The sequence below is a fragment of the Oryctolagus cuniculus genome, chromosome 16 (genome assembly GCF_051225735.1).
Source record: "Oryctolagus cuniculus isolate XC-2025 breed Fujian yellow rabbit chromosome 16, ASM5122573v1, whole genome shotgun sequence".
Taxonomy (NCBI): Eukaryota; Metazoa; Chordata; class Mammalia; order Lagomorpha; family Leporidae; genus Oryctolagus; species Oryctolagus cuniculus.
This window is the reverse complement of record NC_142882.1, coordinates 76,146,399-76,172,905: the sequence shown is the minus strand read 5'-3', so window position 1 is coordinate 76,172,905 and position 26,507 is coordinate 76,146,399. Positions and strand designations below refer to the sequence as shown.

Here is a 26,507-nt window from a genome sequence, read left to right as displayed (position 1 = left end):
GGATAAAGACAACAGAGTAACAGAGTGATAAACACAGTGGAATACCATTCAGCCATTAAAAATGAAATTCTGTCATTTATGACAACATGGATGAATATGAAGGGCATTACACTAAGTGCAATAAGCCAGGAAGAGAAATTGAACTCATAAGAGTAAAGAGTAGAACGATGGTATCAGAGGCAAGGTGGGGTGAGGAGGGAATGAATGGGGAGTTAAAGCTTCAGGTAGATAGATGCATTACATTTTGAGACCTACTATGTTGTATTACTTTTTTTAAATAACTAAATAAATTTCAAATGTGCCAACATAAAAATGATAAGTGAGATGATAGATATGTTAATTAGCTTGATTTAACCCTGCCACACCATATATGAAAGAATTACATTGTACTCCATAAATGTATACAATTAGGATTTGTCAATCAAAAATAATATTAATAGGTTTTACAGTAACAAAATACTATTGGTTCATAGGCTTGATATAGAAAACACTGAATATTATGTTGTTCCATAAATTGAAAAAAGGCTAAACAAAGCCATTCCCCAGATACATGTTCAATTGTTTAACATACCTGAGTGACTTTAGAATAGCTAAGCACTATATTACTAAGCACTTGATAATAGCAAATGCAATTACCAACTGGAGTGCATTAATATTTTCTGAACTGCATTTATTACTTTGATTGCAAAATGGTTTATGATTCCATTCATAAAGCAGGATTTTATTTTTTCACTCATCTACTGGACATTTTTGCAGGCTGTGCTTTATTGTGTTTACAGCAATTTTCTTAACAGTGTTGTACAACACTGATACATCAGAATCAATTATGAAGTGTGTTGAAAGAAGTTGTAGCTGGTAATAAGAAAGGGGTCTAAAGTTTACAAATTATTTACTTTTTAAATTGAGTAGCTCCAGCTTACCAAGTCATTATATTATGCTGTGTTTCCTTGAGTGAGAGAAAAAAGGAGCAAGCTCTGAGCTGGCAGGGGAAGGCTGGCCTCGACTTGCTCTCAGGTGTTTGTAGGGCAGCTTGAGGAGGGGGGCGCGTGAGAAGCAGAAAAATGGCGGTGGAGACTGGCCTGTGCTATGATGGAGAACGAACAATGGTGCTGGAATATTAGAGCATTGTGCATAAAATCCAACTCACATTGCCTCCTGAGCTGTGATGGAAAGAAGGAACTTTTCCCATCATGTTCATTCAGAAACGTGTGGTGGGGCTGGCATTGTGTCACATCAGCTTAACCTACCTTCTGTAACGCTGGCATCCCAAATGAGCACCAATTCAAGTCCCGGTTGCTCCACTTCCCATCCAGCCCCTACTAATGTGCCTGGGAAAACAGAGGAAGATGGCCCAAATGCTTGGACTTCTGCACCCACATGGGAGACCTCATGGAAGTTCCTGGCTCCTGGCTTCTTGCCACCATTTGGGAACTGAACATCTCTCTCTCTCTCTGTCACTCTTTCAAATAAATAGATAATCAAAACAAACAAACAGGTGGCAAGTACTATGTGTACCGGTCCAAGTCCTCCAAGAAGCACTCATCAAGGTGGGGTAGACACACAAGAGATCTGCCAGGGGAAATGCCTGGAAGAATAAAAGGAAATGGAGCATGAAGAGAGGGAGTCTTCAGATCAGTGCCGTTCTGGCATCTGGAAGGAGAGAGGGGCTGGTGCCGTGGGCACAGTGGGTTAGGCCACTGCCTGTGGCACCTGCATCCCATTTCACAGCACGGTTTTGTGTCCTGGTTGCTCTGCCTCCAATCCATCTCCCTGATGACATACTTGGGAAAGCAGTGGATGATGGCTCAAGTACTTGGGCCCCTGCCGTCCACATGAGAGACCTGGAAGGTGTTCCAGGCTCCTGGCTTCTGCCTGGCCCATCCCCAGCCTTTGTGACCATTAATGGGAGTGAACCAGTGGATAGAAACTCACTCTCTTGCTTTGTCTGTCTCTCCCTCTCTGTTTCTCTTCCTTTCAAATAAATAAAATCTTTTCAAAAAATTTAATGATTAAAAAAGGGAAAGAGCGAAGAAAGACTAAAGGAGAAGGTCTCTGGCCACAGTGTCATTCTGAGAAATTTCAGCCAATTTTCCCAGAAGTCCCTGCTCTTACTGGGCTGAATGGTGTCACCCCACTCTCTGAAGACCTGCCCCCCTAAGACCTGTGGGTGTGACCTTATTTGGAAAAGGGGCGTTTGCAAGTTTAATTAAGGATCTCAAAGTGAGATAATTCTGGGTTATCCAAGAAGACCCTAAATGAAATGTCAGGTATCTTTATAAGACACAAAGAAGGCACAGATACTGGTTATAGAGCTGTATGCTAAGGATCAACAAGAGAGCTGGCAGCCCCAGAAACCAAGGGAGAAGCATGAGTTCAGGGCCCATGATAGGAACCTGCCCTGTCAATGTCCTGATTCCAGCCTCTGGCCCCCAAGCCCTGAGAGAATCTCCTTCTGATGTTTAAGATCTCATTTGCAGAAACCTGGTCTGGCAGCCGCAGGAAGCTGTACATAGAGTTGAAGTTGCTTGATGGAGAAGTCCTGCCTCCCACAGGAATGGGCCAGTGCTGAGGCTCTGTCCCGTTCAGTCGTTCAGTCATTAGCTGGAAAGCCTGGCCTCCTTTTCAATGCAGCAGTAGACCCAGATGGGTGGCAGCTTGGGCTGTCATCTGATGATGCTTCCTTCAACAGGTTCCCTTGAAGATCAGGTTACACATGTCCATAGCTACAGAGAAAATTGTCTTTGTCTTCCAGTAGCTTAGTTGCTAAAGCAATGGGTGGTGCACATGTGGGAGTCTAAGCATGATTACCAAACACATCAATTCCAAGGGAATCTGCAATCAGTGGGCTCTCAGCTTAGGGTGAGCTGAATCTTGGAAGGCCCCACAGATGAACAAACACTCGGATGAGTAAGCAGGATGTACAACGAGTGGAATAGGCACAGCACAGAGAACAGGAGCTGTGAACTCAAATGCGAGTAGCGCGTAGCCTGGGTGTTTCTTGGAGAACTGTCTACAGGGAGGGAATGGAATTAAAGAGGAAGTGTTCACAAGGCAGGGAGCGACTACACAGGGAAAGGTGGGCAGACACATAAAGAGGCAAGAAAGTCTTCCTGGATCCTCGTGGTTATTCAGAAAAGTGTATTTCCTGAGTAGTCTCAGCCCTGGGCCATGATACAAACAGCAAGAATCCAGGAGGCACTGGTCTGCTGGAATGAACAGATTTCATTAGGATAAAAAAATTACTACATTTATTTAAACAATAAAAAGGACCATGGTATTTGGAGTTGCTGGCCGGAGACAAGAGTTGGGAACTCAAGGCAGGTCTCCCGCGTGGGTGGCAGGGACCCATGTACTTGAACACCTGTTGCTTCCAAGGGTGTGCATCAGCCGGGAGCTGGATGCGAAGGAGAGGAGCCAGGATTCATAGTAGGTACCCTGATATGGGACGCAGGCATCCCAAGCTGTCTTTAACTGCAGCCCCAAACATCCACTGCTGTTTCTATGCTTCATGGAGACACACGCTATCATGTAAATGACAATCTCGGGTATCTATAATCACATCACTCAAAAACAACGAAACAACTTTTTTGTATGGAAGTTCTAAGTGTTTCGATCTGTATGTAGAGATACATATTTGTATATTTCTTCTAGGCTGTGCTGCCTCTTACCTCTACCCTCTAAACAAATTACCCAAAACCATTCTTCTTCTTCCTGAATCCCATGTTACGGACAGCCCTGTATGGTAGTAAGGAAAGATCTATAGCACTTTCAACAGCCACATGTGGAATGGATTACTAGAGCCCAACCACATCCTGCTTTCTTCTTCAGAGGCACACAGAAGGATACACATCCCAGCTCCCTTGGTGCTAGGCAGGCTCAGGTGAGCAGTCCTGGCTGATCAGCTCAGTGTGGAAGTGGTGTGTGTCACCTACAGGCTGAGGCAGTGATGCGCCCTTGCATAGGCCTGCCCTGCCCTGCCCCGGTGCCATCACACAGAGATGATGGAGCGCCAGGAAGGAAACAGCCTGAAGAAGGTGCTGCCCAGCGGAGATTGCCCGATTCTCAACAGACTTTGAGTGAGCAAAGGAAAAAAATCTTTGGGCTGTAAAGCCTCCATGATTGGAGGATTCATTTGTTACCTAACATAGTATAGCTTTTCCTAACAAGCACACTGAATGGATTACACATGTGACATGTAGGTTGTTTCAAATTATTGTTACTGCCAACAGCTCTGCAATGAACATCTTTAGTATTTCCTTTTCTATTGTGTCCGATTATTGCCTCTGCATACAGTCCTGGGTCAACAGGTATGCAGGCTTTGAGTGCTGATCTGTATACTAACTGCACCCCTACAGAAGCTGCACCTGGATTGTACTGCCACCCAGGGTATCTTAGGGCACCATTTATTAAATATTCAACCCAACTGGCCTTTACCGACCACACTTTCAAAAGTTAGGATGGCAGGGCAAGATGGTGGTTGAGTAAGAAGCTCTGGTGAGCATCTCTCCACGGAGACACTAACTTGAACCTTGTCATGCTCACAAGAGTCAAGGGAGCCAGCTGAGAGGCCGCAGGGCCTGGTTTTGGTATAGTAAAAAAATACGCTGAAGAAGGTAGGGAAGGAGTTGTCACCTCTCCCCCACCCCAGCTCCAAGTAGCACATCTGGAAGAGGGACACCTCCCGCTTTGGTTGGGGAGAGAGAGGGAATTGAGTCCAGACTTCAGACTTGAAACCTAGTACCAGCCATGTTATGATGAAACTCAGTCAAGCCGGGTCCCGCCGCCTCTGCCTCCCAGTCAGTGTATTTGCACGGAGCAGTCAGATCCTCTGTAGCCAGCCCGCCAGGAGTCTACGACTGCCACCTCTCCCCCAAACTAAGGCGGACAGCAGAGCAAGACTCCAAGTAGGAGCAGGGTGTGAGATAAATTCAGGACGTTTCCCTGAAGTTCAGTGCTGGCTCTGCTGCAGTGAGAGTCTGACAAAGCCCAAACTGGCCTCTATCCCTAGGTCAGGTTAACAGGCACAGCCTAGGTCAGGTTCACAGGCACAGCCTTGAGACTGTTGGTGGGAATGCAAATTGTGCAGCTCTAATGGAGAACAGAATGGACGTTCCTCCAAATTCTTTTTTATTTATTTATTATTTTTGACACACAGAGTGGACAGTGACAGAGAGAGAGAGACAGAGAGAAAGGTCTTCCTTTGCCGTTGGTTCACCCTCCAATGGCTGCTGCGGCCAGTGTGCTGCAGCTGGCGCACCATGCTGATCCGATGGCAGGAGCCAGGTACTTCTCCTGGTACTTCTCCCATGGGGTGCAGGGCCCAAGTACCTGGGCCATCCTCCACTGCACTCCCTGGCCACAGCAGAGAGCTGGCCTGGAAGAGGGGCAACCGGGACAGAATCCGGCGCCCTGACCGGGACTAGAACCCGGTGTGCCGGCGCCGCAAGGCGGAGGATTAGCCTAGTAAGCCACGGTGCCGGCCACTCACAAATCTTAAAAAACAAAAGTTAATGTATTTGCTAATGAGGTGTCGCTCCCCCTCTTCGCGGAGGAACGACACAGGACCCTGCGCTGTTCTTTTGTCTGCTCGGCCCTTCCCGGGTTTGCTGCTGGTCCTTCCCGGGTTGGCTGCCGTCCCTCCACCTCCGTGGAAGGGCGGTGCCCCCTGCCACTTTCCCCACTTCCGCGGGGGAGCGGCACACTGCCGGCCAGCTCTCTCGGGGGCTGCTCAGATGTTATCCGGATGTTCCCCTTAGATGTTCCTGGTGCATGTTGTCTCTCTCCTCCTTTATAGTCCTCTTCCACCAATCCCAACTCTGCTACCCACATGCCGAGTACGCTGCTCTCCTCCAATCAGGAGCAGCTCCTGCAGCTTGTCAAGTTGGTGAGAGGCAGCTGTGTAGAAGCTGTTTACTCCTCTCCCAGCGCCATATTGTGGGAGAGCAGATGCATAGAATAAGTCTTAATTCGAGTAACTTAGTCTAGTCCGAGTTGCTCCCCACAATGAGCTTTAGTTATTTCAATACATTTATTGGCCATTTAAATTTCTTTAGTAAAATATAATTAGTGTCTCATAGTACATTTTTCTGTTGAGCCTTTTGCTTTATGGAACTAATAACATGACATGACAAGAATATCAACCCTCTATTGGCCTCACAATTCCAAATATTTTCCTTTCTTGTTGTCTTTCAATCCTTTTTTTAAATGGTGTTGTCATATGGTATTTTTGCTTTTTATATGGTTAAAATTATTAAGAGTTTCCTTTATTATTTTTGGTTTTGATGTTCTGATCAGCCTTCTAGTCTTTTCTGTCTCAAATTTAAAAATTGTCTATATTTATTCAAGTACTTATAGGACTTTATTTTTTATACTAAAATCATTACCCCTCTGGCAGTTGTGTGATCACATATGCAAAGATCTGTCATTTTCCACTGGATTTCAAATAGCATCTCATACAAATTCCTGTATATTTATCATGCTCGTGCATTCCTTACTAAGTTGTTCTAGTTCTCTATTCCTAAGCCAGGGCATATTGTTTTACTTTTACTTTGTAAAGGTGGAGAATTTAGTGTACTGAATTTAGTGTAAATTTCTCTCCCACTACCACTTTTTCTAAAAATACATAAATAAATAAACAATTAGAACATTCACAGCTTTGTTTCTACATGAACTCTCCAAGAAAGTGAGAATAATTTGGTGAAGTACCATACAGCAAACGATTCACTGCTCGCAGGGAAGTCTACAGAACGGCTGGTGTTGAAGCAGTGGAAGTAGAGGTGTGGAAGCCAACGTGCTGCCTGTTCTCCAGGCGTTAGTTCTTGCAGCAAGCTCTGGGAAAGGCTCTGGGCAAGCACTGCTCTGAGGATTTCTCTTGTTCTGGCGAACATTCTGCCCCCACAAGCATAATGGGGCAACCAGAGCAGAGGCTTGTGGTCCTTTCTTGTACTTAAGGCCTGGTCCCCACAAAACGCAGACACTCCAGCACCCTGCGATGACTACAACATTTTGCTGCTTCTTACTGCAGGTGCCCCTCTGTTTTGAGTTGGTCACCTTTGCCCTTCTATCTGCTTCGTAGCTGCCCTAAATCACGCCTTCATTGTCAAAGTAGTTGAACATCCGTTCCACATGTAAGTATTTCCCTTACCGGTAGCTCTGGAGCTATTTAAGTAACCAGACATCCCCGCACTCAGCTGAAGGGGACAGAAAAGCGACACATTAAGGATGTGCTAGAGATGGAAGGATGACAAATATCGAGAGGTCACTTCGCCTGACTAAAGTGAGTAAGTTCTGTGGTAGTCTGAGTGTCTCGAAGTGCTTTTATATGTCCTTAGCACCTGAGGTGCAAAAGTTAGGAGTATATCCTTCAAACCATGTCTGGCTCATCTGCGTCGCCAGTACACATGAAAAGAAATAGAACATCCACATCTGCTCCTTCTCACAACTACAGCACCGAACAAGGATGCTCTGCGTAGTCACTATTGACTGGACACTCATCCTAGTCCTGGTAATGAGCAAATACAGAGTCGAGTCATTCTACAATGGTAAGTCCTATAAATACGTGTAATTAATATACCCAAGTTTAGAGACGGTTAAAGAGAAAGTCATCTTTCTCCTGTTGCAATGACTGTAAAAATCCATACAGTGCACATTAAGTCAGTTCGAAGATACCTCAGAAATCTGACTATAGACTTACCAGGTGACCCAGCCATCCCACTCCTGGGAATTTACCCAAGGGAAATGAAATCAGTAAATAAAAATTATCTGCACCCCCATGCTCACTGCAGCTCAATTTACAGTAGCTAAGACAAGGAATCAACCTAAACGTCCATCAACTGAAGATTGGAATAAGAAATTATGGGATACGTACACCATGGAATACTACACAGTGGTTTAAAAAAATGAAATCCAGTCATTTGCAACAAAATGGATGAAACTGGAAAACATCACACTTAGTGAAATAAGCCAGTCCCAAAAGGACAAATACCAATTGTTCTCCCTGACCTGAGGTAACTAATAAAGATCCTAAAAGGAAATCTGTAGAAGTGAAATTGACACTTTGAGAAGCAATGACTTGAACAGCCCTTGTCTTGACTGTTGAGGAACAGGTTTTTGTTTTTTCTTTCATTTTTTTTTCTTTTTTTTTTTCTTAATGGAGAATGGGACTGGAAGTGGGAGAGGGAGGAGGAGGTGGGATGGGGGTGGGAGTGGGGGCAGGGGTGGGATGGCGGGTATTATGGGAATAATCACTATATTCCTAAAGTTGTACTTATGAAATTTGTACTCATTAAATAAATGGTTTCTTTGGGGGGAAAATGCATTAATTTGTTAAAATATGATAATGAAACATGTATTTCAAAAAGAAGGTTGAGTTACCTTTATTGGGATTGGTAGATTGGAAGGCTTTTCATTCATTCATTCATTCTTAATTATTGAATGTCTAATACAAAGAACTGTCCTATGTACCAAGGATATAGTACTAGGGATATATAGCAGGGAGAAAATATATGCTATAATGGTGCTAAAATTTAGCAGAAAATAGATATTAAAATGATATATAAGCAGTAAATAATAAAACTATCACATACTGAGTGACAAGTGAAATTTTAAAAATTAAACTGAAATATGATAGAGATTTCCTCCTTTGTATTAAATGGTTGTGAACAGTTCTCTGTGACCTTGATGTTAAGCTGAAATATGAACGGAAAGAGGGAGATATATGTATCAATATTAAGGAAAGAATCTTACAGGTAGATAGAAAAATTAGAGTCATAGCAGGTGGAAAAGTTTGTTGAGTTTGGGGAGATCCCTGTGATTAGAATATAACGAACAGAGATAGTGTGGTGAACGCTGAGTTTCAGCCGTGAGTCAGGGGCCAGACCACAGAGGCCTTTGCAAACTAGGTTAAGGAGCTTGCATTTTACCCAAGTAGGAAGGAAAGGCCGCAGAGAATGATAAAATGAAGAAGCTTAGTGTTCGGATTTACTTTTACAGCGTGCTGGCTGCTAAACCGAGAGTTGATTGAGATGAGGAATCACGCAGTCCTGGGGGGGGCGGGGGTGATGGAGCGAGGTGAGGGAGAGTTTGTTACAGAAGTGCAGACTGGATGGGACGTGCCAAAGGACGACACTGTGTTCACAACAGGGAGCCAGGTCGGGTGGTCTTGATCTATGGAGGCGGGTAGACTGGCATCGGGGGCTTCAGGAGGTTCTTTCTGCTTGCTTCTGTTTTCTTAGTGAATAGGAAGCAAGGTCATGACCGAGGGTGAGAATGGGGAGGATGTGCAGGAAGTCGGAGGAGAGGGAGAGAGCTTAGAGCAGTCATCCAGCAGACTGACCGTGGCAGTGTGACGGACCGCAGCACAGAGACGCTCTGAACAGGAGCAGTCAGTACGGTCGTTTTTCTCTCGCCAAATTCAGTTACACAGAGGTACGTGGAGAACACAGAAAAGCACACATTTATCAACGTTAACATTTGTTAAAGCCAGAGAGGGAGAAAAGGACTGAAGGTTTGTGCTGGGTGCAGATTTTCATGTTGGATCATGGAATATACAGGAAAGAGAGGAGTGAGGACCCTGAGGTAGCGTTTGGGAATGAGAGATAATGAAAAGTTGGTACGATCAATTGTGTGTCAACCCCAGAGGGAAGGAAGAAGTTAGGATTGGAACACCAGGGCCGGCACCGCGGCTCACTTGGCTAATCCTCTGCCTGCGGCGCTGGCACCGGGGGTTCTAGTCCCGGTTGGGGCACTGGTTCTGTCCCGGTTGCTCCTCTTCCAGTCCAGCTCTCTGCTGCGGCCCGAGAAGGCAGTGGAGGATGGCCCAAATGCTTGGGTCCTGCACCTGCATGGGAAACACCTGGCTTCTGGCTTCGGATTGGTGCAGCGTACCGGTCGCAGCGCACTGGTCGCAGCGTGCTGGCCGTAGCAGCCATTTGGGGGGTGAACCAACAGAAAAAGGAAGACCTTTCTCTCTGTCTCTCTCTCTCACCGTCTACCTCTGCCTGTCAAAAAAAAAAAAAAAAAAAAAAAAGAATTGGAACACCAGGAGAAGAGAAGAGACCTACAGAGACGGGAAGTTGTGGCAGAGCAGGAATGTCGAATTTGAGATTACGGAATAATTTAAAGTATTGGTAACAACAAAGTTTAAGGTGTGATCACAGGAGTGAATCACTGAGGTAGAGGGAAGAGGAGACCACAGGAGCTGAGGAAAGGTCAGGGTACTAGAGAGAGCTTTCATTTGGATGTTAAAATGGCCAACAATTATGGCAGGGGCAGTGGGCTAATCATAAATGTCTCCAATAACAAAAGCGGGGGAGGGGCTGGTGCTGTGGGGCAGAGGGTTAATCCTCCGCCTATAGCGCCAGCATCCCATATGGGCACTGGTTCTAGTCCCAGCTGCTCCTCTTCTGATGCAGCTCTCTGCTATAGCCTGGGAGAGCAGTAGAAGGTGGCCCAAGACCTTGGGCCCCTGCACCCAAGTGGGAGTCCCAGAAGAAGCTCCTGGCTTCAGATCAGCTAAGCTGTGGCCATTGTGGTCATTTGGGGAGTGAACCAGCAGATAGAAGACCTCTCTCCCTTTCTGCCTCTGTCTCTCTGTAACTCTGCCTTTCAAATAAATCAATCTTTTTTAAAAAGGGACTTTTTTATTTTAGAAATCTTGGTTTATTTACGTCATTCGAAGCTGGCTAAATATTCAAAGGTCAATCACACAATCCATCTGCACAAGGGCAGATTTGTGAACATCAGAAGTAGTTACTTGATCAAATGCAACATTCATTCATAATAAACTTGCTTAGTGAGCAGAATAAAAGAAAACTTTCTTAATCTGACAAAGGGTGAGTACAGAACTCCTACAGCAAATATCACATGCAAAGAACAAGTACCCAGTCTAGAAGAGAAGCAAATAATACCACCAGTCTGCTTAGGCAGTGGGTTTATGAAAGTCCCAGTTTCTCCATGTGCTCACCAACACCTGGCAATGTCAAATGCCTTACTTCTAGCCATTCCGGCAGATGGATGATAGTATTTCATTGTTGATCAGTTTTGCATTTTCCTGATGATACGTGCACATTAACAATTCATTTTTTATAAAGCATTCTTTTGAATTTTTTGCCTACTTAAACTCAGTGTTTATGTCTTCGTTACTGAGCAAGGCACTGTAATGTGTTCTATCTAGATTTAATTATTACAACAATCCTTTAAGATGGCTGTTCATTTTTCCATTTTTGATGGAGAAACTGAAGCTTGCCCTAAAGTCAAGGAACTAGTAAGTTGCAGATCAGGATTTGGGATGTCTTTCCAAAAGGTCTGCTCTTACATGATTGCCACGTAAGTAAACGAGGTGCTAATTTATAAGTGACTGCCAATGAGATGGCCTCTTCTGTCACAGGTGAAGACAGAAGAGGGTCCAGAAATGGTCACTTGATTTTTTTATGAATACCAAAAGATGTCAAAATTGAAACAAAATTTTAGGATTTTTCTGGGTCCCTAAAAATGAAAACAACATTTTCTGATATCCTGAAGCTCCATATAGCTGCAGAGATTGCCATTCTCTCCTCCTCTTCTTTATTCTAGTTATAATTCTTTTTTTCTTTATTTTTTAATTTATTTTTAAGAAATAATAAATTTTATAAGTACAACTTTAGGAATATAGTTTGTCTTCCCATGATATCAGCCCTCCCACCCACACTCCCACCCCTCCTCCCTCTCTCCTTGCCAATCCATTCTCCATTAAGATTCATTTTCAATTAACTTTGTACACAAAAGATCAACACTACAGTAAGTAAAGATTTCAACAATTTGCATGTGTGCATATGCGCACGCACACAAACACACACACAACTGTTTGTGAACTGGTTTTACAGTTAACTCTCAATACAATTCATTGAGGACAGAGGTCCTGCATGGGGAGTTAGTACACAGTGACTCTTGTTAACTTATCAAGTAACACCCTATGTACGACATCAGTGACCACCTGAGGCTTTTGAAATGAGCTGCCTACTCTGTGGAAGCCTTTTAAATCCACAAACTCTGTCAGTATTTGGACAAGGCCATAGGCAAAGTGGAAGATCTCTCCTCCCTTCAGAGAAAAGTACATCCTTCTTTGATGGCCACTTCTTTCCACTGGAGTCTCTCTCACAGAGATCCTTCATGTAGAACATTTTTTGCCACAGTATCTTGGCTTTCCATGCCTAAAATGCTCTCCTAGGCCTTTCAGCCAGACCAGGAAGCCTTAAGGGCTGAATCTGAAGTCAGAGTGTTACTTAAAGCTATTGTCATCCTATGAGTCTGCTGTGTGGACTGCTTCCCATGTTGGATACTCTCTCCTTTTTAATTCTATTATTATTGCCAGGCACTTGGTCCTATTTATACGATCTCTTTAACACTTAATCTTATCTATATGTTTACTTTAACACTTAATATGATCACTTTAATAATTAAGAAGGCATTTTTACCACCAATTTTAATAAGAATTGGAGTCCCTTGACAAGTTTTTAAACTATATCCTTAGAAGTAATTCCGTAGGAATGTATGCAGAACTATACAGCTTTGCAGTTACAAACTTCCTCCTTTCTCTTATTTCCACTCTTATTTTTTACTGAGATCTATTTTCAATTGACTTTATACACATATGATTAATTCTATGTTAAGTAAAGAATTCAACAAATAGTATGAAGAAAAAAAAAGATGAAAAAACAAAGAAAACAAAACTTTTCCTCAACAGCCAAGACAAGGGAAGCTCAAGTCATCCATTCTCGAAGTGTCAATTTCACTTCTACAGATTTTGTTTTAGGTGCACTAATAGTTCTCACAGATCAGGGAGAACATATGGTATTTGTCCCTTTGGGACTGGCTTATTTCACTAAGTATGATATTTTCCAGATTCACCCCCAAAAATGGGAAATTTTTAAAGAAATATTTCTAAATGCATTATTGAGCTAACATGAAAGTATGGAATCTATCACCAAAGCAAATAAAGACAGTCACCTTTGGAGGAGAGTGAATGTTAAAACTCTCTCTTCTCTGCTATACCCTGAATGCCTAAAGTTTCCACTTTAATGAGTATAAGGAATGCAGGAAACAAGAATAAAAACCTGAGGCCAGCCATAAGTAGAGTTCAATGGGGGAATCTCCACTAAAACATGCTCCCCTAAGGGCACACTTGCAATACAAGAGGACATGATCAAGACAATTTGACCACACATGAAAGTTAAGAGACTGTGACTGTCTCGTATCTGGCATTGGGAAGAGAGGGAAAAAATAAACTCTCTTGAGAATTCATAGCTACAAGTCTGTGTGATTTTGACTTTTATTATGAACTCATAAGAATGTGTATGGCCCAAATGAGAAACACCCAAATAAATAAAACAAAAACAGTAACAACAAACAATAATAACCAAACTGCAGTCAAACTCACAAAAGACAACAACCAAAGCTATGAAGTGAAATTTAAGATTTTATGTCAGAGAGAGACAGAGAGAGAGAGAGAGAAAGGGCAGGTGGGGGGAGAGAAGGGGGAGGGAGAGAGGAAGACAGAGAAAGGGAGGGAGGGAGGAGGAGGGAGAAGGGGAGGAAGGGAGGAGGGAGGGAGGAAGAGAGATGTAAATCTCTGGAAGAACCAAATATCAACCTCTAGTTCAATTATCAATCAAGATTAAAAGGAAAATAATTACTCATAGTAAAAATTATAAATTTTAAATTATACAGGACATCAATATCCCATGGATATAATCTAGCAGAAAAAAATAGATGCAAAAAGATTTCACACGCTAATGTCATAAGGTACAGAATATAAAAGAATCATGATTAATATTTTTAAACCATTTTTTAAAAGTATCTTGAAACTATGAGCAGGGAATCTAACACAAAGAACAAGCAAGAGGATGTGAGAGAGACTTAAACAGAACCTCTAGAAATGCGAAACATTCTACCTGATTAGAAGTCAGATGAGAGGGGTCTTAGTGTACTTGTACTGTTACATCAAGCTGCTGGCTCATTTATAAAGAACGAAAGTTATTTTCTCACGGTTTTGGAGACTGGGAAGCCCACGATAGAGGTGCCTGCAGGCTTGGCGTCTGATGCGGGTCCGTTCCACCCACGGTGTCTTCTCCCAGCAGCGTCCTCGCCTGATGTTAGAAGAGGGGCAAGAGAGGAAGACTGCTGTGTCCCAACGTGGTGTAGGAAGCCGACTTCCCCTCAAGTTCATGAGAGTGGAGTCACGGCCCACTTGTCTCTGGAAGACTTCATCTCTTACAGCACCACTGTGGGCGTCGCGTCTCAGCACAAGTCTCGAAGGGGAGTGTTGAAGCCAGAGCAGGGGAGTAAACAGCCGAGAGACTAGCAATCCAGAAATCGGTTTCAAAGGAATCGTTTAAATACAATACTATTTACATAAATATTTAAGTATATATATTTATTTATTTTGCTGCAATGTTTTTTTTTTCACTTTTTTTTTAAATTTAGTAAATGTAAATTTCCAAAGTACAGTTTATGGATTACAATGGCTCCCCCCCATAATTTCCCTCTCACTTGCACCCCTCCCATCTCCCGCTCTCTCTCCCATTCCATTCACATCAAGATTCATTTTCAATTATCTTTATATACAGAAGATTGATTTAGTATATATTAAGTAAAGATTTTTTTTATTATGAAATTTGGTTTTATTATGAAAATGTTTCACAACATACAAATCAAACCCTCATCCATCATCCAGCATTGGGAACGTATCAAGAAAATATTACATCTAGCATTTCTAGTTTGAAGTAGAAAAGTTTCTTATGTTTGCTCAATCCCCCATTCTAGTGCATTTTGCTTTTATACCTGCAGTTTGCTCTTCTAGCTCCCCTGCCAGAAGTAAAGATTTCATCAGTTTGCACCCACACAGAAACACAAAGTGTAAAACACTGTTTCAGTACTAGTTATAGCATTACTTCACATTGGACAACACATTAAGGACAGATCCCACATGAGAAGTAAGTACACAGTGACTCCTGTTGTTGACTTAATAATCTGACACTCTTGTTAATGGTGTCTGTGATCTCCCTAGGCTCTAGTCATGAGTTGCCAAGGCTATGGAAGCCTTTTGAGTTCGCCAACTTCGATCTTATTCCAACAGGGTCATAGTCAAAGTGGAAGTTCTCTCCTCCCTTCAGAGAAAGGTACCTCCTTCTTTGAAGACCTGTTCTTTCCACTGGGATCTCACTCACAGAGATCTTTTTGCCAGAGTGTCTTGGCTTTTCATGCCTAAAATACTCTCATGGGCTCTTCAGCCAGATCCGAATGCCTTAAGGGCTGATTCTGAGGCCAGAGTGCTGTTTAGGACATCTGCCGTTCTATGAGTCTGCTGTGTATCCCACTTCTGATGTTGGATCGTTCTCTCCCTTTTTTATTCTATCAGTTAGTATTAGCAGACACTAGTCTTGTTTGTGTGATCCCTTTGACTCTTAGACCTATCAGTGTGATCAATTGTGAACTGAAGTTGATCACTTGGACTACTGAGATGGCATTGGTACATGCCACCTTGATGGGATTGTGTTGGAATCCCCTGGCACGTTTCTAACTCCACCATTTGGGGCCAGTCCGATTGAGCATGTCCCAAATTGTACATCTCCTCCCTCTCTTATTCCAACTCTTATATTTAACAGGGATCACTTTTCAGTTAAAATTTAAACACCTAAGAATAATTGTGTGTTAATTACAGAGTTCAACCAATAGTACTAGAACAAAAAAAATACTAAAATGGATAAAGTATTACATTGTACATCAGCAGTCAGGACAAGAGCTAATCAAGTCACTGTTTCTCATAGTGTCCATTTCACTTCAACAGGTTTCCCCTTTGGTGCTCAGTTAGTTGTCACCAATCAGGGAGAACATATGATATTTGTCCCTTTGGGACTGGCTTAATTCACTCAGCATAATGTTTTCCAGATTCCTCCATCTTGTTGCAAATGACCGGATTTCATTGTTTTTGATTTCTGTATAGTATTCTAGAGTACATGTCCCAAAATTTCTTTATCCAGTCTACTGTTGATGGGCATTTGGGTTGGTTCCAGGTCTTAGCTATTGTGAATTGAGCTGCAATAAACATTAAGGTGCAGACTGCATTTTTGTTTGCCAATTTAATTTCCTTTGGGTAAATTCCAAGGAGTGGGATGGCTGGGTTGTATGGGAGGGTTATCTTCAGGTTTCTGAGGAATCTCCAGACTGACTTCCATAGTGGCTTGACCAGTTTACATTCCCACCAACAGTGGGTTAGTGTCCCCCTTCCCTCACATCCTCTCCAGCATCTATTGTTGAAAGATTTCTGAATGTGAGCCATTCTCACCAGGGTGAGGTGAAACCTCATTGTGGTTTTGATTTGCATTTCCCTGATTGCTAGTGATCTTGAACATTTTTTCATGTGTCTGTTGGCCATTTGGATTTCCTCTTTTGAAAAATGTCTATTGAGGTCCTTGGCCCATCTCTTAAGTGGGTTGTTTGTTTTGATGTTGTGGAGTTTCTTGATTTCTTTGTAGATTCTGGTTACCAACCCTTTATATGTTGCATAGTTTGCAAATATTTTTTCCCATTCTGTCGGTTGCCTCTTCACTTTCCTGACTGTTTCTTTTGAAGTACAGAAACTTCTCAATTTGATGCAATCCCAAATGTTAATTTTGGCTTTGACTGCCTGTGCTTCTGGGGTCTTTTCCAAGAAGTCTTTGCCGGTACCTATATCTTGCAGGATTTCTCCAATGCTCTCTAATAATTTGATGGTGTTGGGTCATAGATTTAAGTCTTTAATCCATGTTGAGTGAATTTTTGTGTAAGGTGAAAGGGAGGGGTCTTGCTTCATGCTTCTACATGTGGAAATCCAATTTTCCCAGCACCATTTATTGAATAGACTGTCCTTACTCCAGGGATTGGTTTTGATTCCTTGATCAAATATAAGTTGGCTGTAGATGTTTGGGTTGATTTCTGGTGTTTCTATTCTGTTCCATTGGTCTATCCATCTGTTTCTGTACCAGTACCATGCTGTTTTGATAACAACTGCCCTGTAGTATGTCCTGAAATCTCGTATTGTGATGCCTCCAGCTTTGTTTTTGTTATACAAGATTGCTTTAGCTATTCGAGGTCTCCTGTGTCTCCATATGAATTTCAGCACCATTTTTTCCAGATCTGAGAAGAATGTCTTTGGTATCTTGATTGGTATTGCATTGAATCTATAAATTGCTTTTGGGAGAATGGACATTTTGATGATATTGATTCTTCCAATTCATGAGCATGGAAGATTTTTCCATTTTTTGGTATCCTCTTCTATTTCTTTCAGGTTTTTTAATTTTCATCATAGAGATCTTTAACATCCTTGGTTAAGTTTATTCCAAGGTATTTGATTGTTTTTGTAGCTATTGTGAATGGGATTGATCTTAGAAGTTCTTCCTCAGCCGTGGCATTGCCTGTGTATACAAAGGCTGTTGATTTTTGTGCATTGATTTTATATCCTGCTACTTTGCCAAACTCTTCTATGAGTTCCAATAGTCTCTTAGAATTCTTTGGATCCCCTAAATAATCATATCATCTGCAAAGAGGGATAGTTTGAGTTCTTCCTTCCCAATTTGTATTCCTTTAATTTCTTTTTCTTGCCTAATAGCTCTGGCTAAAACTTCCAGAACTATATTGAATAGCAGTGGTGAGAGTGGGCATCCCTGTCTGGTACCAGATCTCAGTGGAAATGCTTCCAACTTTTCCCCATTCAGTAGGATGCTGGCTGTGGGTTTTTCATAAATTGCTTTGATTGTATTGAAGAATGTTCCTTCCATACCAAGTTTGCTTAAAGTTTTCATCATGAACGGGTGTTGTATTTTATCAAATGCTTTCTCGGCGTCTATTGAGATAATCATATGGTTTTTCTTCTGCAGTCTGTTAATATGGTATATCACAATGATTGTTTTGCAAACATTGAACCATCCCTGCATACCAGGAATAAATCCCACTTGGTCTGGGTGGATGATCTTTCTGATGTGTTGTTGCATTCTATTGGCCAGAATTTTATTGAGGATTTTTACATCTATGCTCATCAGAGATATTGGTCTGTAATTCTCTTTCAATGCTGCATCTTTTTCCGGCTTAGGAATTAAGGTGATGCTGGCTTCATAGAAGGAATTTGGGAGGATTCCCTCTTTTTGATTGTTCTGAAAAGTTTGAGAAGAATTGGAGTTAGTTCTTCTTCAAATGTCTGGTAGAATTCAGCAGTGAATCCATCTGGTCCTGGGCTTTTCTTTGTTGGGAGGGCCTTTATTACTGTTTCAATTTCTGTCTCAGTTATGGGTCTGTTTAGGTTTTCGATGTCTTCCTGGTTCAATTTAGGTAGGTTGCATGTGTCCAGGAATCTATCCATTTCTGATAGGTTTCCCTGTTTGCTGGCATACAAGTCTTTGTAGTAATTTCTGATGATTCTTTTTATTTCTCTGGTGTCTGTTGTTACGTTTCCTTTTTCATCTCTGATTTTATTGGTTTGGGTCTTTTCTCTTCTTTTTTTTAGTTAGTTGGGCCAATGGGGTGTCAATTTTATTTTTTCAAAAAACCAGCTCCTCGTTTGGCTGATTTTTTGGAATGTTTTTCTTGATTCAATCCTGTTGATTTCTTCTCTGATTTTAATTATTTCTCTTCTCCTACTAGATTTGGGTCTGGTTTGCTGTAGATTTTCTAGATCCTTGAGGTGAATTGAAAGCTCATCTATTTGGTGCCTTTCCAATTTCTTGATGTAGGCACCTATTGATATAAACTTTCCTCTTAACGCTGCTTTTGCTGTATCCCATAAGTTTTGGTATGTTGTGCTGTTATCCTCATTTACTTCCAGAAAATTTTCGTTTTCTCTTTTGATTTCTTCTATGACCCATTGTTCATTCAGGAGCATGTTGTTCAATCTCCATGCATTTGCATATGCTCTAGGGATTCCTGAGTTGCTAATTTCCAGCTTCATTCCTTTATGGTCTGAGAAGCTGCATGGTATGATCCTAATTCTCTTGAATTTTCTGAGACTTGCTTTATGGCCGAGTATGTGGTCAATCCTAGAAAAGGTTCCATGTACTGTTGAGAAGAATGTAAATTCTTTATGTGTAGGATGAAAAGTTCTATAGATATCTGTTAGATCCATTTGGGCTATAGTGTCATTTAAGTCTACTGTCTCCTTGTTGATCTTCTGTCCTGTTGATCTATTTCTGAGAGTGGAGTATTGAAGTCCCTTAGTACTACTGTATTGGAGTCTAAGTCTCCCTTTAAGTCCCTTAACAGATCTTTTTAAATAAACCAGTGCCCTGTAATTAGGTGCATATACATTGATAATCATTATATCTTCCTGTTGAATTGATCCCTTAATCATTTTATAGTGCCCCTCTTTGTCTCTCAACAGTTTTTGTGTTAAAGTTTATGTTGTCTGATATTAAGATGGCTACGCCCGCTCTTTTTTCATTTCTGTTGGCATGGTATATCTTTTTCCAGCCTTTCACTTTCAGTCTGTATGGCTCTTTGTTGGAAAGATGTGTTTCTTGTAAGCAGCAAATAGATGGGTTTTGTTCCTTAACCCAATCAGCCAATCTGTGTCTTTTAACTGGACAGTTCAGGCCATTAACGTTCAATGTGACTATTGATAAGTAGTAACTTTGCCCTGCCATTTGCCAAAGATATTTTCTAATATATGCTTTGAACTTCATGTGATCTTTTGCTGTGAGGTTTCCTTCCTTTACCTTCTTTCATAATGATGACCATGTTTCGGTGTTTCTGTGTGTAGCACATCTTTAAGCATTTTTTGCAGCGCTGGACGAGTGGCAACAAATTCTTTCAATTTCTGTTTGCTATGAAAGGTCTTTATTTCACCTTCATTCACAAATGAGAGCTTAGCAGGATATAATATTCTGGGCTGGCAGTTTTTCTCTCTTAGTACCTGGGCTATGTCTCGCCATTCCCTTCTAGCTTGTAGGGTTTCTGATGAGAAGTCTGCTGTGAGTCTAATTGAAGATCCTCAGAGTAGTCTGACATTTCTCTCTTGCACATTTTAGAATCTTTTCTTTATGTTTCACTGTGGTGAGTTTGATTACAATGTGTTGTGGTGAGGATCTCTTTTGGTCATTTTTACTAGGGGTTCTGTGAGCTTCCTGTACTAGGATGTCTCTGTCCTTCTCCAAACCCAGGAAGTTCTCTGCAAGTATCTCACTAAAAAGGCCTTCTAATCCTTTCTCCCTCTCCATGCCTTCAGGAACTCCTAGAACCCGAATGTTGGGTTTTTTAATAGTATCCTGTAGATTCCCAACAATATTTTTTAGATTTCTAATTTCCTCTTCTTTTCTTTGGTTTGACTGTATACTTTCCTGTGCTCTGTCTTCTAAGTCCGATATTCTCTCTTCTGTTTCACTGTTTTTAAGGCTCTCTAATGTGTTTGTCATTTGATCTATTGAGTTCTTCATTTCATTTTTATTTCTCTTCACTATCACACTTTCCTGTTCTACTAATTTCTGCATTTCATTTTTATTCCTCAAGATTTCATTTTCTCAAAGGAGATTTTCTATCCTATCCAGTAATGAATTCCGTAGCTCAAGCATTTGTTTTTTGAAAACTTCTAATTGTTCTTATAAATTTTTTGAAATCCGTATCTTGCATTTCTTCCATCTCATCATTTTCATAATCTTGGCTTGGGGTGTCTTGTTCATTTGGGGATGTCATAATGTCTCCCTGTTCTTGTTTCCTCAGTTTCTGCGTTTGTCGCTTGGCATTGTGGAGATATTGTTTGGACTTCTTCCCTTGCTGTGGTGTTTTTTTCTTGTTATAATATGACTATTAAGTGGACTGTCTGCTTTTGATGGAGCCTTAGAGGCTTGAGATGGGTGTGGCCTGAGAGCTCTGTTTGGTTCCTCAGGGTTAAGGGTGTGCCAAAGGTGACACTCCCAGGTTAGGCGTGGTAACTCTCTCTCTCTCTTTTTGATTCAAAAGGGGAGTAATTCTGCACAGCTGAACGAAGTTGGAGGTAGTTAGCAGGCGAATGATATACCCACAGGAGCCAGAGATCGTAAGCTGTTTCCCAAGGACCACACAGGGAATCTGTTCTGCCCTCAGTGTGGGCTTAAATTCTCCTGCAGTCTCCCACTGGGTTGCCAAGGTTACGGAATTGTAGCGTCTCTGGAGAGTGCTCACGTGAATTCCGTGAGTTCTATCCCCCACCGTCTCTTTTTTCACAGTCTCAGTTCAGTAGCACCACACATTCACTAGGTCCTAATCTCCTGGTTTTTTTGTTTTTTTTTTTTTGTTTGTTTGTTTGTTTGTTTGTTTGACAGGCAGAGTGGACAGTGAGAGAGACAGACAGAGAGAAAGGTCTTCCTTTGCTGTTGGTTCACCCTCCAATGGCCACCGTGGCCAGCGCGCTGCGGCCGGCACACCGCACTGATCCGAAGCCAGGAGCCAGGTACTTATCCTGGTCTCCCATGGGGTGCAGGGCCCAAGTACTTGGGCCATCCTCCACTGCACTCCCTGGCCACAGCAGAGAGCTGGACTGGAAGAGGGGCAACCGGGACTAGAACCCGGTGTGCCGGCGCCACTAGGCGGAGGATTAGCCTAGTGAGCCGCGGCGCCGGCCCCTAATCTACTGTTATTTCACCACCACCACCACCACCCACCCCGAGTCATGTTTTTCTGCTTGGCTGAGGGTGGGTGCAGACCTGAGGTCGCCCCGCTTATGACATATGTCCAAAATGCCACCTGCTCTTTGTCTTGCTTGCCTTTGAGAGGTGAGCAGAGAGAGAGAAACTCGTGTCCGTATCGGTCACTTTTTTTTTTTTCCCTCTCTCTTCTAGTTAGCCTGGTGAACTTTTCCCCACAGGGTTTCGAGCCTCGTTCCCTCTAGTCTCCTCTTTCTGCTTGCCCACCGGTGTCTCGGGCCATTGAGGTTTGGCTCACCTCGCGTTCCAGCACTGGTGTGTTGATTCTCCTGCTGGTGTCCCAAACCATGGGCTCCCACGCTCTCCACATAGGTTCACTGTGAATCACTAGTTCTGGAAGAGTTTCCTCTGCTGTTTCTTCCCCTACTCTTCCTTGAACCTGCAGTATCTCCACTTTTATTAAACTGTCTCTTCCCGGACTATCAGTGTGCTCCCTTCCTATTCTGCCATCTTGCCGCTCTCCCTTGCTGCAATGTTAATATCTCAGAATTTGGAAGGCTGATGTATGGATGGAGATCGTGGAGCGTTCGGTAGCATGGAAGGAGTTCCAGGGGTGTGTTTTGCAATTAGCAGAAACCCAGGACCCCAGAGCAGTTCAGAGATCCCCAAAGGGAGAGCAAAGTCACTGAGGGACGCTGGATCACCAATGTAAGGTTTTCCCGGCCAATGCACCAATGTTAGCCATCACAAATCACACCAAACACCAGAGTAAGGGAGACGGTTTATTGGGGAAACCCCGCAGGCTAGAGGGAAGAGACTAGAAGGAAAGGAGAGAGAAGGAGAGTGTAAGACAGAGAGAGACAGAGACGAGAGGAGGAGAGGAGAGCAGACGAGAGGAGCCAAGAGTTGCGTATATATTTAAATCTAATATAAATACTATGATTATGAGGTCTGGAGGATTAACTTGGGAAGGTATCTCCACATATGTTGAATTAGAGTTTCAGAAATCAAGAGGCAGAGAACATCTGATGTGTTGACAGATACAAATTTTTCAATACTGTGAAAACATGCCACCTCCTAGATCCAAGAATTCTAACACATCCCAAATATGAAAATTAAAATTATACCCCACCTAGATGCAGCATAAACTTCAAAACACAAAATGTAACAACAAACAAAAAGAAAGATGTAAAAACTGCAAAGGAGAAGATAGAACACATACAAAAACTACAGTTAGTCTGAGAGGTGACATTTCAACAAATGTGGGAACTAAATACAGAGAACAGTATCTAAAGTGTGTTGAATGAATCAACAGTCGATCTAAAATTATATAACCAACAAAACTATCAATAGGATGAAGAAATTAATTTCATCCAGTCCCTGGGAGAATATTTCAAGAGGAAAGTAACTGCAATGGGAAAATCTAGGGGCAAATATTGTAAGAACTAGGTTATTAAATACACTTGCAAACTAATCAAACAATTAACACTACAAATAATTAGATCTGATTTATGGGAGGAAAACTAAAATTCTTGCCAACTATCATTTAAATACTAGAGATGTTGATCTCAGAGGAAAATCCTAAGATCTTTATACTATTAGAAAAGATAGATACAATCATTAGTACTAGATTGTGTTAAGGACCCACATTAAGACAACAAGTAGGATCATTAAATGAATAGACACAAAAAGGTTGATTTCTAAGACAGTAGAGAAGAACAAAATGAAGTGAGGACAATTTTCAAATCAAAAGTCAAATCATCAATGCCCCCCTAAATAAACAGAAACCCACCTAAGCTGTAAATTCAACATAAATCCAATAAAAACCTCACAATTTTTTCCTGACACTTCGTAAGTGTAAACTATCTGTCTTTCAACTCAGACTTAACTTTGTTATGCTCTCTTTAACAAGTTCTAGTGTAAAGGTTTTACTAGTCTCATAAAATGAATAGAGTACATTTCCTCTTTGTCCAGTATCCAAGACAGTTTATATAAAACAGAGGTTATTTAAAATCTGAGAGTTTTGTTGGAATATCTGTTTGACTGAATATCTTTTCTTGGTTGTAGGAAAGTTGGCAATGTGCAAAGATAAACTTTTTAGTTTTTGTTTCATTTTGCCAATTTTGATGATTTACATTATTCTAAAAATTGTCCTATAATATCAAAGTGTTTATCTTACAGCTGATCTTCACCTCACAATTATAAAAATTGGGTAAAAACAAAAGTAAAGTATAACAATTTACTTCTTATGCAATATGAAAATTTGCACCCTTATAAGAAGCAATGCAATTTAACAAGCAGAAAACTTAACACACGATGTTTAGTTAGCTGTGTCACCCAAAAATAAAATCCCATTTTCCAGCTGTCCTTGCATGAGGCATATAGTGTGACCGTTGTGGGCATTGGGAAGTAAGTGGGAGTGGCGGGTTTAACTGCAGAGACTCTTGTTAGAAGGGTGAGCCACGCTCTTCTCTCCCCCTCCCCCATACTGCTGACTCTGGCCTGTGACCGTGATGGCCAGAGCTTCTATCTGGGGTCATCCAGTGACCACAGGAATTGAGTCCTCTACAAAGGAACCAGAAAGTACAGGGGACCTGGTTTCCTGAGGCCTTCATGGACCAGAGCCATCATCTACATCTGGCCTCACTATGTCTGAGCTGTAGCACTTCATAGAAACCCTTTACATTCTTTCTATGCCACTGCTTTGGGAGTTTTTAAGGTGCTTGCTGGCCAACAGCATCACTGTTCAGGCGTCCATATGAGTACGTATGTGTTACACAGAACCTACTGAGGGGACAAACTGATTTATATGATGATTCTTTGTTTCCATTTTCAAAATTTTCCGAACATTGCATTTAAGCTTTAAACATAATTATTTTTATTGACTAAAACACTTCACAATACAAACAAAAATATTAATATTCTCACTATTTAGATCATTTGAATTTTGACATATATTTTTCCAGAGCAAGACAGACTACACTAAATAAAAACTAGACCTCTCTCCCTATAAATTCAGTTAGACAAGAATTCAAGGATCCTAATCAAAGCAAGAGGTTTTACTTAGTGGCCTTTGGGGGTTCCATCAAATCTATTGTCCTAAAACACCACACCAAAAAAAAAAAAAAAAAAAAAAAGAAAGAAAGAAAGAAAGAAAGAAAGAAAGAAAGATCAACCTTTTCTATTCAAAGATACATTTGATTTTTAAGAATGTCATTTCATAGACTGAGAGTCCCCAGAGTAAGCTAATGGTTTTGGCTTTTGGTGGGGAAAGTGAATTGACAAGAGTCAGGTACTTCAAGTTCTAAAACTTTGTAACCTTTCCTCTAGGTTGAAAGATTGGAAGGTGTTTGCCCTGTGAGTTGTAACAGCCTTGAGGAAGCCATTGTAGTCTAAAGGTCAAGGCTCTGTGAGGCACAATTTTAGTAAGTGGATTCTGGGATTAAAGAGAGAGAGAGAGAAAGAGAGAGAGAGAGAGAGAGGGAGGGAGGGAGAGAGAGGGGGAGAGAGAGAGGGAGAGAGAGAGAGAGGGAGAAGAGGAGGAGGAGGAGGTGGAGGGGGGGAGGGAGGAAGGAAAGTAGGAAGGAAGGAAGGAAGGATGGATAAAAAGAAGAAAGGCAATTCTTCTGGTTCATTTTCGACAGAGGTGCTCTACAATATTCCAGAGATAAATTGTTGGATCCCCTTTGCTCATTGCAGCCAAGTAGGACACCACGATGTATTTTTGCTCTCAGTGTAGGTTTTACAATTTAATAATCTAATGTTTGAGTAACAATCACACACATACTCACATGCACAGTAATAATAAAGAAAAGCCTCCTAAAGAAAGCTTTTAAAGATGCTTGTTGAAAATGAAGGTGTTACAAGTTGCTCCCTATCTCTGAGTAACATAAAAAAAGAACACAGTACAAAGAGTAAAAATACCAACCTCCTACAAATGTTCCCATGGATCCCCTCCAAGAGATAGACCATACACATACTATCTTTGTAATGTTGGATATATGGTTAAAATGTTGAACAATAATAATGCAAATTAATGCCAACAGTTATGCAGATTCCTCTAAGTCATATTTCCCTAGCCTTGATTGAAACATTTATTAGTTATCAAGTTATTAACTGTGATATTAATTCATTTATTTAACTTTTCTGACTTCAATAATGATTCTATAAAAATGATATACGTATGGCCGGTGCCGCGGCTCACTAGGCTAATCCTCCACCTAGCGGCGCCGGCACACCGGGTTTTAGTCCCGGTTGGGGCACCAGATTCTGTCCCGGTTGCCCCTCTTCCAGGCCAGCTCTCTGCTGTGGCCAGGGAGTGCAGTGGAGGATGGCCCAGGTGCTTGGGCCCTGCACCCCATGGGAGACCAGGAAAAGCACCTGGCTCATGGCTCCTGCCATCGGATCAGCGCGGTGCGCCGGCCGCAGCGCACCGGCCGCGGCGGCCATTGGAGGGTGAACCAATGGCAAAGGAAGACCTTTCTCTCTGTCTCTCTCTCTCACTGTCCACTCTGCCTGTCAAAAAAAAAAAAATGATATACGTATGGTTAAACATTTAAACATAGAATAAAATGCGCTGTGCAAAGTGCATCTTTTTTTTTTTTTTTTTTTTTTTGACAGGCAGAGTGGACAGTGAGAGACAGAGACAGAAAGGTCTTCCTTTGCCGTTGGTTCACCCTCCAATGGCCGCTGCGGCCAGTGCACCGTGCTGATCCAATGGCAGGAGCCAGGTGCCCCTCCTGGTCTCCCATGGGGTGCAGGGCCCAAGCACTTGGGTCATCCTCCACTGCACTCCCTGGCCACAGCAGAGAGCTGGCCTGGAAGAGGGGCAACCGGGACAGAATCCGGAGCCCCGACCGGGACTAGAACCTGGTGTGCCGGCGCCAG

General features: G+C 42.1%; 1 long non-coding RNA gene across 3 annotated transcripts in view; it reads right to left on the bottom strand.

Annotated features, from left to right (window-relative positions):
• Positions 1-26,507, bottom strand: part of LOC127492625 (uncharacterized) — a 95,936-nt gene that overhangs the window by 20,590 nt on the left and 48,839 nt on the right. The window contains exon 4 of one of the 3 annotated variants that reach the window (XR_016222769.1): positions 9,511-9,998. The exons of the other annotated variants lie outside the window; for them this stretch is intronic. This is a non-coding gene — a long non-coding RNA (uncharacterized LOC127492625). Of the gene's footprint in view, positions 1-9,510; positions 9,999-26,507 lie in introns of those variants that run through there. 3 annotated transcript variants of the gene reach the window in all.